This window comes from Babylonia areolata, chromosome 6 (genome assembly GCF_041734735.1).
Source record: "Babylonia areolata isolate BAREFJ2019XMU chromosome 6, ASM4173473v1, whole genome shotgun sequence".
In the NCBI taxonomy this organism is placed as follows: Eukaryota; Metazoa; Mollusca; class Gastropoda; order Neogastropoda; family Buccinidae; genus Babylonia; species Babylonia areolata.
Window position 1 is genome coordinate 48,231,327 of NC_134881.1, and position 13,502 is coordinate 48,244,828.

General features: G+C 45.0%; 1 protein-coding gene across 3 annotated transcripts in view; it reads left to right on the plus strand.

Moving 5' to 3' along the window:
* The first annotated feature begins 1,446 nt into the window (after positions 1-1,446).
* Positions 1,447-13,502, plus strand: part of LOC143283106 (synaptotagmin-1) — a 96,755-nt gene continuing 84,699 nt past the window's right edge. For 2 of the 3 annotated variants that reach the window (XM_076589214.1, XM_076589211.1), the window contains exon 1: positions 1,453-1,577. The gene's annotated coding sequence lies outside the window, so the exon portion shown is untranslated. Of the gene's footprint in view, positions 1,578-13,502 lie in introns of all 3 variants that reach the window. The other variant, XM_076589212.1, reaches the window with a different exon arrangement.

Consider the following 13,502-nt stretch of genomic DNA (forward strand, 5'->3'; position numbering starts at 1 on the left):
TATATAAAATGTATTAAATATTGGCTAAAGTTGACTAGAATGAATGAAAACAGATATCCATTTAAAGCATATAAAATATTATATAGTTTGGATAATAATGGTAAGAAGACTTGGGCAACGAGTGTTCGTCAGTGTTTAAATACATATGGCTTTGCATTTGTATGGGATAATCAAGGGGTGGAAGATATTGCAGGTTTCTTAAAGTGTTTCAGACAACGTATTATTGATTGCAGGTGGCAAGACTGGCATGATCATATACAAACTAGTGATAGATTCGCACAGTTTAGACTTTTTAAAACATCACATGTGATTGAGCCATACATTGAGTTAGGACTGAACAGATATATAAAATGTACACTGACAAAATTTAGATTTGGTATTTCTAGTATTGCTTCTCATAGTTTTAGGTATAGCATTCTAAATGAACCCAGGTATACATGCCGATTATGCAGTTCGGGTAAAGAAGATGAATTGCATTTTTTGTTATGTTGCCCTGCTTTGTGTGACCTTAGACAAAAACTTATTCAACCGAAATATTATAGAGATCCGTCTAATTTTAGGTTCAGTTTACTCATGTCTTCAAGACAGGAATGTACTCTGCATAACTTGGCCATATATATATATGAAGGATTGAAGAGACTAAGTACAGTTATCTCGTGAATGTTGTTGAATATTTGTGTTGACTATTTTGGGTGATATGGTTGATATTGTGCTAACAATTTTTGGTTGATTTGAATTGTATATTTACTGTGTCATGTCATTTTGTAATTATTATTTATCAATGATTCCCCCTTCAGTAAGGGGCTCTGGCCTTATCTGAATAAAACATTCGTTCGTTCGTTCGTTCGTTCTCTCTCTCTCTCTCTCTTTCTCTCTCTCTCCACACACACACACACACACACACACACACACACACACACGCACGCACACACACACACACACACACATATATATATATATATATATATATATATATATATATATATACCCCTCAGACCTAAATGAGTAAATCTGTGGAAAACTGAGAGCATAGGCCTCACAGCAGCTGATATACGACGCTTTCATCGAGATGAGTCGTCAAGACGTTCTTTCCAGACCTTTCGATAGTATTCCTTTCAGAAGAAAAAAAAGAAAGAAAAACTTTTTCAACCCATAGAATATTTGTCAGCTGATGTTCATTACATTACCGATAAGATCGACTTGAAAAAAATAACGGAAAAGAAACTGTGGGTTCTTCATAGAAAATGCCCCACAACTCAAGCTTGGGTGAATTTATTCGTCAGAATAATCGTAAGATTGACGGATCATTCATTATTTGTATGAACGAAATAAAATGCGTCGTTTCGACTCAACTGTCACGTTCGATGATAACTGTCATGTGCCTGTGGTAACTCCGTCCCCTGTACGACAAAAGACGGAAACAATCGAAGGGAGGTAACACTGCGTCGACTGGGGGACGGTGTACTCCCTATCACCAAAGTCGGTTTTTGTTCCGCGAAACATTGGAGGTGTAGTTCCATTGTGAAGCCAGCACTGACCATTTGTTTAGCTGTTCTGGACGCAAAGACTGTAAACAGGTACGTAGAACACTAGAACTGTTTTTGACGCTTTTGTTTATGACCTATTTGAAGTAGGTCTGTTCGTGGGTGTGAAACCACTCTGCCAGCAGCTGTGGGCAAGTCGGGAGGAAATATTGCTGCGTTCCCTCTGAATAGCTAGCAACAGGTTGTCCGCTGATCGATGTCTGTTCGTCTCTCTCTCTCTCTCTCTCTCTCTCTCTCTTTCTCTCCCCACCCCATATTTAGGATTTTTTTCTTTCATGATGTGGGCGGTATTATGATGTGGGTGGTCGTGTTTGTGTTTGATTTTGCGTGTGTGTGTGTGTGTGTGTGTGTTTAACATTGTAGCCAAAAGATGTAAATGTAATGATCCTTCACGATAAACAAATACCGGGCATCTCTTGTTTCATTGATTAAATTTGGCGTTCTGAACGTTTCTTTGTTGTTCGAAGTTTGGAAACACACACACACACACACACACACACACACACACACACACACACACACACACACACACACACACACACACACAATCACTTTAAACTTTTTATTTCTTATAAAGGACATTTTTATTTCTTCTAAACAAACATTAACACTTTCCTGCACTAATATTCACAAGCACTCCCTCTCTCTCACCCACTACCTCTCTTTCCGTGTAAGAACACTTATAGCGAACAGACGTTAAACTTAATATCACACACACATATACGCACATAAATGTTATTCTAAATACATGTGTAATGTACAAGTATAACACAGCGTCAAACTGAGAGACACAACATCGCTCACATCTGTATGGAACGGAAGCGAGTAACATACACACACACACACACACACACACACACACACACACACACACATTTTCTTTCTTAATCACGTCGAAGCAATGAGATCCATCTGGTCATCCTGCGGGGTAATGTCCGGCTCTGGTTTCACAAATGACTGACAGGTCCGGCCAATCCGCTCCCGGGAGGTTCTCTGGAATTACAGACAGGATACGGTGGCAACAGTTGGGGATTTGCCGGTGCTAATTTTTTTTCCTGGCCTGTTTGCATTGTACAGCGGCAACAAACCTCTCCACTTCGCAGGTTTTCAAGTTATACCACTACGGACAGCTGATCGCCATTTTCCTTTGTACTGCGGACAGCTGATCGCCACTTGTCCAGAGCTGTCTGCCCCTACATGACAAGGCTGATGCTTGAAGGCATTTGTGAGACGAGTCTTTGAAGTGCTTTTTGTGCCCTTGGGAGCACTTCTGTTGTAGCATTTCTCCATAGAGCATTTTCTTTGGAAGTCGAAAGTCTTGTATACGAACCACATGTGCTGCCCAGGGAAGGTGTGACAGTCAGTATATGGTGTGGATACTGGGCAGGCTTGCACGAGTGATGACCTCGGTTTCGGGGATCCCGTGTCAGCACTTTATGCCAGGAGTTTCCTGAGGCATGTTGTATGGAAATGGTTCAGCTTTCAGTTCTTGCATGACATTGATAGACCGTTCACGTTTCACAGTCATAGAGCCTGCCAAAGGCAACGCTCGTTTTAGCGACTCTGGCATTCACGTCTTCATCGATGATAACCTTCTGGAAAGTGTGCTGTCAAGGTAGTTAAGTGCCTCGATCTGTTCAATGCATTCAGTCATTGCCCGTTGGTGGTGATTTGGGCTGTCCTGAAGTTGGCTGGTGCATCACTTCGTTTTTCTTTGTACTGATCGTGAGACCGAAGTTGTTGTAGGCCTCCTAGAACTTGTCAACACTGTTGCATGTAGCTTTCAGGCAGCATTGAGGGTGCAGTCACGGCAAATAGAAATCATTGGTGTTGTCTGTCATAACAGAGGCCTACAACAACTTCGGTCTTTGAAATCCATCAACATTAACACTTTTTCTTCCCAAGCTGCTGAACGCCTTTCCAAAATTTCTTCCCGTACCGACGTATCCACACATTACAACACTGTCCTCTCTCAACTGCTGGATGAACATGCACCCCCCACTACCCGCATGCTCCCTGACAGACCCTCCGCCCCATGGTACACACAAGACATTCGACTTGCAAAACGCAAACGTCGCCAACTGGAAAGACGATGGCGATCAACAAAACTGCAAGTCCACAATCAAATATTCCGAAAACAAATAAATGAAGTCAAACATGTGATCTCATCAGCAAAAACAAACTTCTTTTCTTCTCAAGTTCTCGATGCCACATCCACCAAATCTCTTTACTCTGTCATGTCAAATCTTCTTGGAACTGCAAAAAAAGACTCCTCTTCCTTCTGCCTACACTTTATCTGAACTCCCCAATGTCTTCTCTTTCTTTTTCAACAAAGTTCAAAATATTCATACCATCTCAGACCAAATGTCTTTCCAACCTCTTCATCCTGATCCTCAATTCAGCGGCACTCCTCTCCATTCCTTTAATCCATTGACTGAAACAGAAGTTCATGAAATCCTAAAAGAAATTACAGTAAAATCCTGTGAGCTCGATCCTATACCAGCCTTGGTCTTTTCCCATTATGTCTCACAGCTTCTCCCCACAATCACCAATATTGTCAATTCATCCCTTCTCACTAAAACGTTTCCATCCACTTTCAAAACTGCAATTGTCCAGTCTCTTCTGAAGAAACCCAACCTTGACGCAAACATTTTGAAAAACTATCGACCAGTTTCTAATCTTCAATTCATGTCCAAACTCCTTGAAAAAGCTGTCCTCAAGCAGCTCAACAACCACCTTTGTTTCAACAATCTCATCCACCCATTTCAGTCTGCCTATCGCGCTGACCATAGCACCGAAACCACTCTCCTCCACATTCTGAACAATCTACTGATAGCGTCTGACTCAGGAAAAATTTCCCTTCTTACTCTTCTCGACTTGTCAGCCGCCTTTGACACGATAGACCATTCAATCCGTCTTTCCCGTCTTCATTTTACATTTGGTATCAACCACACTGTTCTAAACCGGTTCAAATCTTATCTCATTGATCAATTCCAGTCTGTCATTGTTGATCATTTCCAATCTGAACCCGTTAAAATCGAACATGGAGTCCCACAGGGATCTGTTTTAGGCCCAGTGCTCTTCACACTGTATACTGCTCCTCTCGCTGAAATTATCAACCGCCATATCAGTCATCATTCTTATGCTGATGACACTCAACTCCAGAAGAGTGATACCCCTGAAAAATTGTTGTCGCTCTGCAAGAAACATCCAACTGCTTCCTGGACATTCAAAACTGGATGACTCCAAATAAGTTACAATTGAACGCGGACAAAACTGAAGCAATGATCATAGGAACTAAACAAAAACTGTCTTCCATCACAATTGACACAATCAAACTTGGCAGTACATCCATCCCTCTTTCCACGTCAGTCATGAACCTCTGTGTTGTCCTTGACAATACACTGTCCATGCAGAAATTTATCAGTCAGACATGGCAATCCTGCTACTGTCAACTGCGGCGCATCAGTGCCGTCCGGAAATATCTGTCCACTGACGCAACATCTAGACTTGTCGTTTCTCTCATTCTCTCTCGCCTTGACTACTGTAACTCTGTATTGTCTGGTTTGCCTGCTTCATCCATTCAGTCCCTTCAGCGCATACAAAACTCTGCTGCCCGACTCGTCCTCAGAAAGAAAAGATCTGAGCACATCACTCCTCTTTTGCAACATCTCCACTGGCTCCCTGTCTCACACCGAATAAAGTACAAGATCAGCACTCTATGTTATAGATGCATTCACAAAACTGCCCCTTCTTATCTCTGCGGCTGCCTTCACCTCTACACTCCATCTCGCTCACTACGATCGGCTTCGGATCCACTCTGTTTACACATACCCAGATTCAAAAACTCGACTGTTGGCCGCTGTTCTTTCTCTGTATCTGGACCTTGTGATTGGAATGAACTTCCTCTTTCGCTTCGCCAAGTCTCCACACTCAGCTCTTTCAAGTCTGGCCTTAAAACCCACCTCTTCCCAAAATAGCCTCCCCTGCCCTTAAGTTTCTACAGTTTTAGAGTTATGCATGCGTGTGGATGACTGGGGCGAAAGCGCTTTGATTTGTCTCTGCACACGATTCAGCGCTATATAAATGCCATTATTATTATTATTATAACATAACCCTGGTATGGCTTGAAACCTCCCGAGGTTAAAGAGTGAGCCATCACTGCGGTATTTGACGCCAGTGCCTATGTACACGTCTCCAGAAGCATCCGCCAGCATAGCTGAAAACATAAGACAGAACAGAGAAGGAGCATGGTTATAAACATGCTCAGGTTTACTCTGTTTGAGACAGGGAATGGCTCTGATGTTTCTCCGATATCTTGGACTCTGGCCAGCATGCCTACGTGTAGTTTTTGTACAATGGCGATGCATTTTCTTGAAAATCCGTATATGGGGTGTCAGAGAGGGCTAGCTCCTTTGACAAATAATAACCCGCACCCCCCCGGCCCCCCCCCCCCCCCTGCCCTCCTCCACTTTCCCTCACTATATCAGAAAGCGCCCCCCCATTACCTCCCCGCCCCCCTTTCTCCTCACGCCTTCTCGAAGTAAGTGAGAACCATTGGGTAGTCCCCTTTCCTTTGTCAACTTGAAGATGGTGGTTTCTTGACTTTTTATGACACAAATCCTAGAGAAAATGAGACAGAGAAAAAGAAGAGAAAAAGAGGGGGACGACGACAACGACGATCATGATACTGATGATAATGTAAATGAAGATGTCGGCGGAGATGAAACTGAAATTGGCACTTACAATGTCACGTTTGCATTGTATATCACATGTGAGAGATCATTGCTGTGTACCAACCTCAAATTCAGCATTGGTAATACAGCAGACAAGAAAATAATGGCAAGTGTATACTGACACATTCAGCATATACCAAGATCTTTCCCCGACGGATACCGTAACGAAATTATGCTCAGCTGATTGTTATTGTCGAGGTTTCCCCTCTTTCTTATTCTCTTTCAGATTTTTCTGAGATTTGTGTAGACAAGAAGCCAACCCCGATGACAAATACAAATAGGGGGACTTACACACACAGACACACACACACACAGACACACACACACACAGACACACACACACACACACACACAGAGTGAGAGAGAACCAACATCAGTTTTTTCCATATCCATATAAAACACAAGTATGCAAAACCAATGTCAATAAACAGAACAGAACAACATTTACTGGAAGAAAAAGCCAAATGTAGGTCTCATTGTGTGGCAGTTCCCCAACGGAAGGCATAATGTGGAACTGCGACATGAACACGCACGCGCGTGCTCTCTCTCTCTCTCTCTCTCTCTCTCTCACCGGTGTTCCCTGTAGCTGTTTGCAACACGGCTCACACAAACACACACACACACACACACACAGGGAGCTACTGGGGGTATTCTGCTGAGTGGAAGAAACCACAGTATTCTCACGTCTGCAGGAAAAGTAAAGCGAAAGTTTTTAACAAACAACAACAAACTAACAGAAAGAAACACGTATATTTTCAACCTTTCCTTGTGTTTTAGAAACGGCTCATTCATTGATAACTGTCATGTAACTGACTGCCACACGCCATGTACTGTGCAGATCAGCTTTCAGAGACCGAGTTTTTTTTCTGTTTGTACAATGGCCCGCTTACCATGGATTTGTCACTGAGAGCTTAGCATGGTGTGTTACAATAGGGCTGACTGGTGTTGCACACACACACACACACACACACCGCGCTGTGTGACACTGCTGTGTGAAGGCCTCCATAGTCTGCCTTGCTGGCAACATGATCTGTGGTTTACCGCAAAGCAGGAAAATAATGTAGAACGTGAGGAAATTGTGCATGTTCGCCTGGGCTTGATGCCATATACGCGAAGTGTCTTCACAATAAGTCATTTTAAACTCGGACGAAACCACGGTATCTTCCCATTGAGGAAACGACAATGTTCATCATGTGAACTGGGCGGCGCAGTACGGTCGGAAGAATTAAGGAATAAGTGGAAGATCAAGAATCACACACACACACACACACACACACACACACACAGAGAATCAATTTTACCATCTCCATAAAAACCCTAGCAAAACAAAATTAACAAGGCTTAAAAAACACAAGTATGCAAAACCGAAGTCAATAAACAAAACAGACCAACATAAACTGGAAGACAGAGCCAAATGTACGCCTTACTGCCCGTATGTGGCAATTCCACATCAGGTCGCTTTGTGTGGAATAGCGATATGACAGGCTGTACTACGAGCACTCTCTCTCTCTCTCTCTCTCTCTCTCTCTCTCTCTCTCACCCTGCAGTTGTTTGCAACAGCTTACACACACACACACACACACACTCTCTCTCTCTCTCTCTCTCTCTCTCTCTCTCTCTCACCCTGCAGTTATTTGCAACAGCTTACACACACACACACACACACACACACACACACACAGATTTGGCGGGGGAGGAATGAAAGAAGCAGTAAGCACCGTGTTGGTCACGACAGAAAGCAGGTCAGGGAAGGCGTGAAGGGAACAATCAGGGTCAGGACTTGCAACACACTGCAGCACATTGCTGCACTCAGGGCACGCTGTTCACAACACTGCAGCACATTGCTGCACTCAGGGCACGCTGTTCACAACACTGCAGCACATTGCTGCACTCAGGGCACGCTGTTCACAACACTGCAGCACATTGCTGCACTCAGGGCACGCTGTTCACAACACTGCAGCACTGTGCTGCACTCAGGGCACGCTGTTCACAACACTGCAGCACTGTGCTGCACTCAGGGCACGCTGTTCACAACACTGCAGCACTGTGCTGCACTCAGGGCACGCTGTTCACAACACTGCATCACAGTGATTGCACTCAGGGCACGCTGTTCACAACACTGCAGCACAGTGCTGCACTCAGGGCACGCTGTTCACAACACTGCATCACAGTGATTGCACTCAGGGCACGCTGTTCACAACACTGCAGCACTGTGCTGCACTCAGGGCACGCTGTTCACAACACTGCATCACAGTGATTGCACTCAGGGCACGCTGTTCACAACACTGCAGCACTGTGCTGCACTCAGGGCACGCTGTTCACAACACTGCATCACAGTGATTGCACTCAGGGCACGCTGTTCACAACACTGCATCTCAGTGACTGCACTCAGGGCACGCTGTTCACAACACTGCATCACAGTGATTGCACTCAGGGCACGCTGTTCACAACACTGCATCACAGTGACTGCACTCAGGGCACGCTGTTCACAACACTGCATCACAGTGATTACACTCAGGGCACGCTGTTCACAACACTGCATCACAGTGACTGCACTCAGGGCACGCTGTTCACAACACTGCATCACAGTGACTGCACTCAGGGCACGCTGTTCACAAAAACTGCATCACAGTGACTGCACTCAGGGCACGCTGTTCACAACACTGCAGCACTGTGCTGCACTCAGGGCACGCTGTTCACAACACTGCATCACAGTGATTACACTCAGGGCACGCTGTTCACAACACTGCAGCACTGTGCTGCACTCAGGGCACGCTGTTCACAACACTGCATCACAGTGATTACACTCAGGGCACGCTGTTCACAACACTGCAGCACTGTGCTGCACTCAGGGCACGCTGTTCACAACACTGCATCACAGTGATTGCACTCAGGGCACGCTGTTCACAACACTGCATCACAGTGATTACACTCAGGGCACGCTGTTCACAACACTGCAGCACTGTGCTGCACTCAGGGCACGCTGTTCACAACACTGCAGCACTGTGCTGCACTCAGGGCACGCTGTTCACAACACTGCATCACAGTGATTACACTCAGGGCACGCTGTTCACAACACTGCATCACAGTGACTACACTCAGGGCACGCTGTTCACAACACTGCAGCACTGTGCTGCACTCAGGGCACGCTGTTCACAACACTGCATCACAGTGATTACACTCAGGGTACGCTGTTCACAACACTGCATCACAGTGACTACACTCAGGGCACGCTGTTCACAGCACAGCCAAATGTTTTGTCAGACAAACAAGACAGTTTTTCCCACACATACATTCACGTTATGAGAAAAATATATGATGATGATGGAGTCTCCCGTCGGTCCGACGGATGAGTAGGCAGGCAAGCCTATCTGTCAGTATGTGTCCTCATATGGGAGAAGAGGCCGATTTTGGATGCGCAGCACTTCCCACAGGTGTTGCAAGGGAAAACGTCTCCAGAAGTTGAGCCCTGCTTCCTTCACTTACACTTCTCCTTAATGGCCAGCGTTCTCTTGTTTTCAAACGTCTTCATGCCACAAGAGCACAGCATCCTCCAGCGAGCGCGGTCAAGGGCATCAGTTTCCCAGGAAGCCATGTCTATGTCACAGGCTTTGAGGTTTGTCTTCAAGGTGTCCTTGAAGCGCTTGCAGGGTCTTCCAAGTTCACGATGGCCTTCCTTCAGCTGGCCGTACAAAAGCATCTTCGGGATCCTGCTGTCTGCCGTGTGGACAACGTGTCCTGTCCAGCGTAGCTGGCACTGGATCAGCAGGCTTTCGATGCTGGGCAGGCCGCTCCTCTCTAGGACCTGGAGGTTGGAGACCCTGTCTTGCCACTTTATGCTGAGGATCTTTCGTAGACATCTCTTGTGAAACTGTTCAAGTTGTTGAATGTGACGACGATACGTCGTCCATGTTTCACAGCAGATCAACAAGGTGGTCAGCACAATAGCTCTGTAGGTTTTGATGTTGGTGCTGAGACTGATGCCTTTGTTGTTCCACAGCCTGTTGTTGAGTCTGCCAAAGGCGGAGCTGGCCTTGGCGATGCGCAGCATCACTTCTGCATCAAGGGCTCTGTTGCTGCATAGGGTGCTGTCCAGGTAACAAAACCTGTTGATTGACATGATCTCTGTGTCATCGATCTTGATTGCAGGTTGGGGGGAGGCACTGGCGTTCTGTGAGCTAGCTGCTTGGTACAAGGACTCGGTCTTGCTGAGGCTGATGGTGAGTCCAAAGCGCCTGCAAGAGGTTGAGAATCTGTCCATAATGAACTGCATATCCTCATGGGTGTGTGCAGCAAGCACGCAGTCATCAGCGAAAAGGAACTCTCTCAACAGTGCCTCAAACACCCTGGACCTGGCATGGAGTCGCTGCAAGTTGAAAAAATTGCCATCTGTGCGAAACTGAATGTAGATGCCCCGTTCACAGTCTTGGAAGGCGTTAATCAGCACGGCAGAGAAGAGAATGGAGAACAGTGTAGGTGCCAGGACGCAGCCCTGCTTCACTCCATTTACCACAGGGAACGGATCCGACATGTCAGCATTTTCCTGTACTCTCGCCTGCATGCCATCGTGGAAAGACGCAATCAGCTGGAGTAGGCTGTCTGGGCAGCTGAACTTTAGGAGGATCTTTCACAGACCATGGCGGTTCACCGTGTCGAAGGCCTTAGGTCTACAAAGACCATGTGGAGCTTCTTGTTCTGCTCACGGCACTTCTCTTGCATTTGGCGTATGGTAAACACCATGTCACGTGTTCCCCTGCCTGAGCGGAAGCCGCACTGTGCTTCAGGGATGACTGTGTTGGAGACATGGTCAACCAGTCTGTTCAGTATGATGCGGGCGAAGATCTTGCCGGCGATGCAGAGGAGAGAGATTCCACGGTGGTTATCGCAGGATGTTTTGTCTCCCTTCCGTTTGTAAATGTGGACAATTGAAGCATCCTTGAAACCATGGGGGACCTCCCCTCTCTCCCAGATAATGCTCTGAAAAGCCCATATTCTTTAGTTACTTACATTGTTGTAAACATTTTCCAGACTATCGAAACAAATAGCGATGACATTCATGTGCTTGCGAATTGATATTTTTATCGAGGTTACTCCACAATGACTGTCTGCAAATTGCATTTCCAAAACGCCAGCTGGGTTAAATTATTTTAGAAAAGCTTTTATAATAATTTTCTTGAATTTGTTTCGTGTTTTCCGACGTGAGGTTTTTTACACGATCAGTTAGTATTCTTATGCATCTTAAGGTTTTCATTGCTCTAGAATTCGCAGTTATTGATTACGGGAACTGAGATGCATTTTAAGATAGATGCAAATTCCGAAAAATCGTTAGTTGTTCCACAAAAGAGAAACAGTTATTTCATTTACGTGGTGAAAAAAATGAGACCGTGTGACCCAAGCCATTGGGGAGGAAGATGTCGACCCTTAGTCTTAGTGATTTGTAAGTTCTGTATCTGGAACTTAAGAAGTGGGGGTCATTGTGTGGGACGAACAGAACGTAGGTATGGGAGGGTGGGAGAGGTGTGGTGTTCAGCGACAATCGAAGAGGTCTGGCTGGTCACTTATAGCTCGGTATCATTTAATTATTCATAGACTCAGTCTCTTCCGTCCTACGTAGTTGCGCGCGCGAGCAATGGAAGTTCAGTTGATGCCCGCCGAGCATAAGAAACGGATCAGTGACCGTTCATTATCCATCGATGTGGTCTGTGTAACACAGTCATTATCCATCGATGTGGTCTGTGTAACACAGTCATTATCCATCGATGTGGTCTGTGTAACACAGTCATTATCCATCGATGTGGTCTGTGTAACACAGTCATTATCCATCGATGTGGTCTGTGTAACACAGTCATTATCCATCAATGTGGTTTCTGTAACACAGTCATTCTCCATCAATGTGGTTTCTGTAACACAGTCATTCTCCGTCAATGTGGTTTCTGTAACACAGTCATTCTCCACCAGTGTGGTTTGCGTAACACAGTCATTATCCAACAGTGTGGTTTGTGTAACACAGTCATTATCCATCAGTGTGGTTTGTGTAACACAGTCATTCTCCATCAATGTGGTTTGTGTAACACAGTCATTCTCCATCAGTGTGGTTTCTGTAACACAGTCATTCTCCATCGATGTGGTCTGTGTAACAGTCATTCTCCATCAATGTGGTTTCTGTAACACAGTCATTCTCCATCAATGTGGTTTCTGTAACACAGTCATTCTCCACCAGTGTGGTTTGTGTAACACAGTCATTATCCATCAGTGTGGTTTGTGTAACACAGTCAGTATCCATCAGTGTGGTTTGTGTAACACAGTCATTATCCATCGATGTGGTTTGTGTAACACAGTCATTCTCCATCAATGTGGTTTGTGTAACACAGTCATTATCCACCAGTGTGATTTCTGTAACACAGTCATTCTCCATCGATGTGGTTTGTGTAACACAGTCATTCTCCATCGATGTGGTTTGTGTAACACAGTCATTCTCCATCAATGTGGTTTCTGTAACACAGTCATTCTCCACCAGTGTGGTTTGTGTAACACAGTCATTATCCATCAGTGTGGTTTGTGTAACACAGTCAGTATCCATCAATGTGGTTTGTGTAACACAGTCAGTATCCATCAGTGTGGTTTGTGTAACACAGTCATTCTCCATCAATGTGGTTTCTGTAACACAATCATTCTCTATCAATGTGGTTTGTGTAACACAGTCATTCTCCATCGATGTGGTTTGTGTAACACAGTCATTCTCCATCAATGTGGTTTGTGTAACACAGTCATTATCCATCAGTGTGGTTTGTGTAACACAGTCATTATCCATCAGTGTGGTTTGTGTAACACAGTCATTATCCATCAATGTGGTTTGTGTAACACAGTCATTATCCATCAGTGTGGTTTGTGTAACACAGTCATTATCCATCAGTGTGGTTTGTCTAAAACAGGCATTCTCCATCGATGTGGTTTGTGTAACACAGTCATTATCCATCGATGTGGTTTGTGTAACACAGTCATTATCCACCAGTGTGGTTTGTGTAACACAGTCATTCTCCATCAATGTGGTTTGTGTAACACAGTCATTATCCAACAGTGTGGTTTGTGTAACACAGTCATTATCCACCAGTGTGGTTTGTGTAACACAGTCATTATCCACCAGTGTGGTTTGTGTAACACAGTCATACTCCATCAATGTGGTTTCTGTAACACAGTCATTATCCATCAGTGTGGTTTGTCT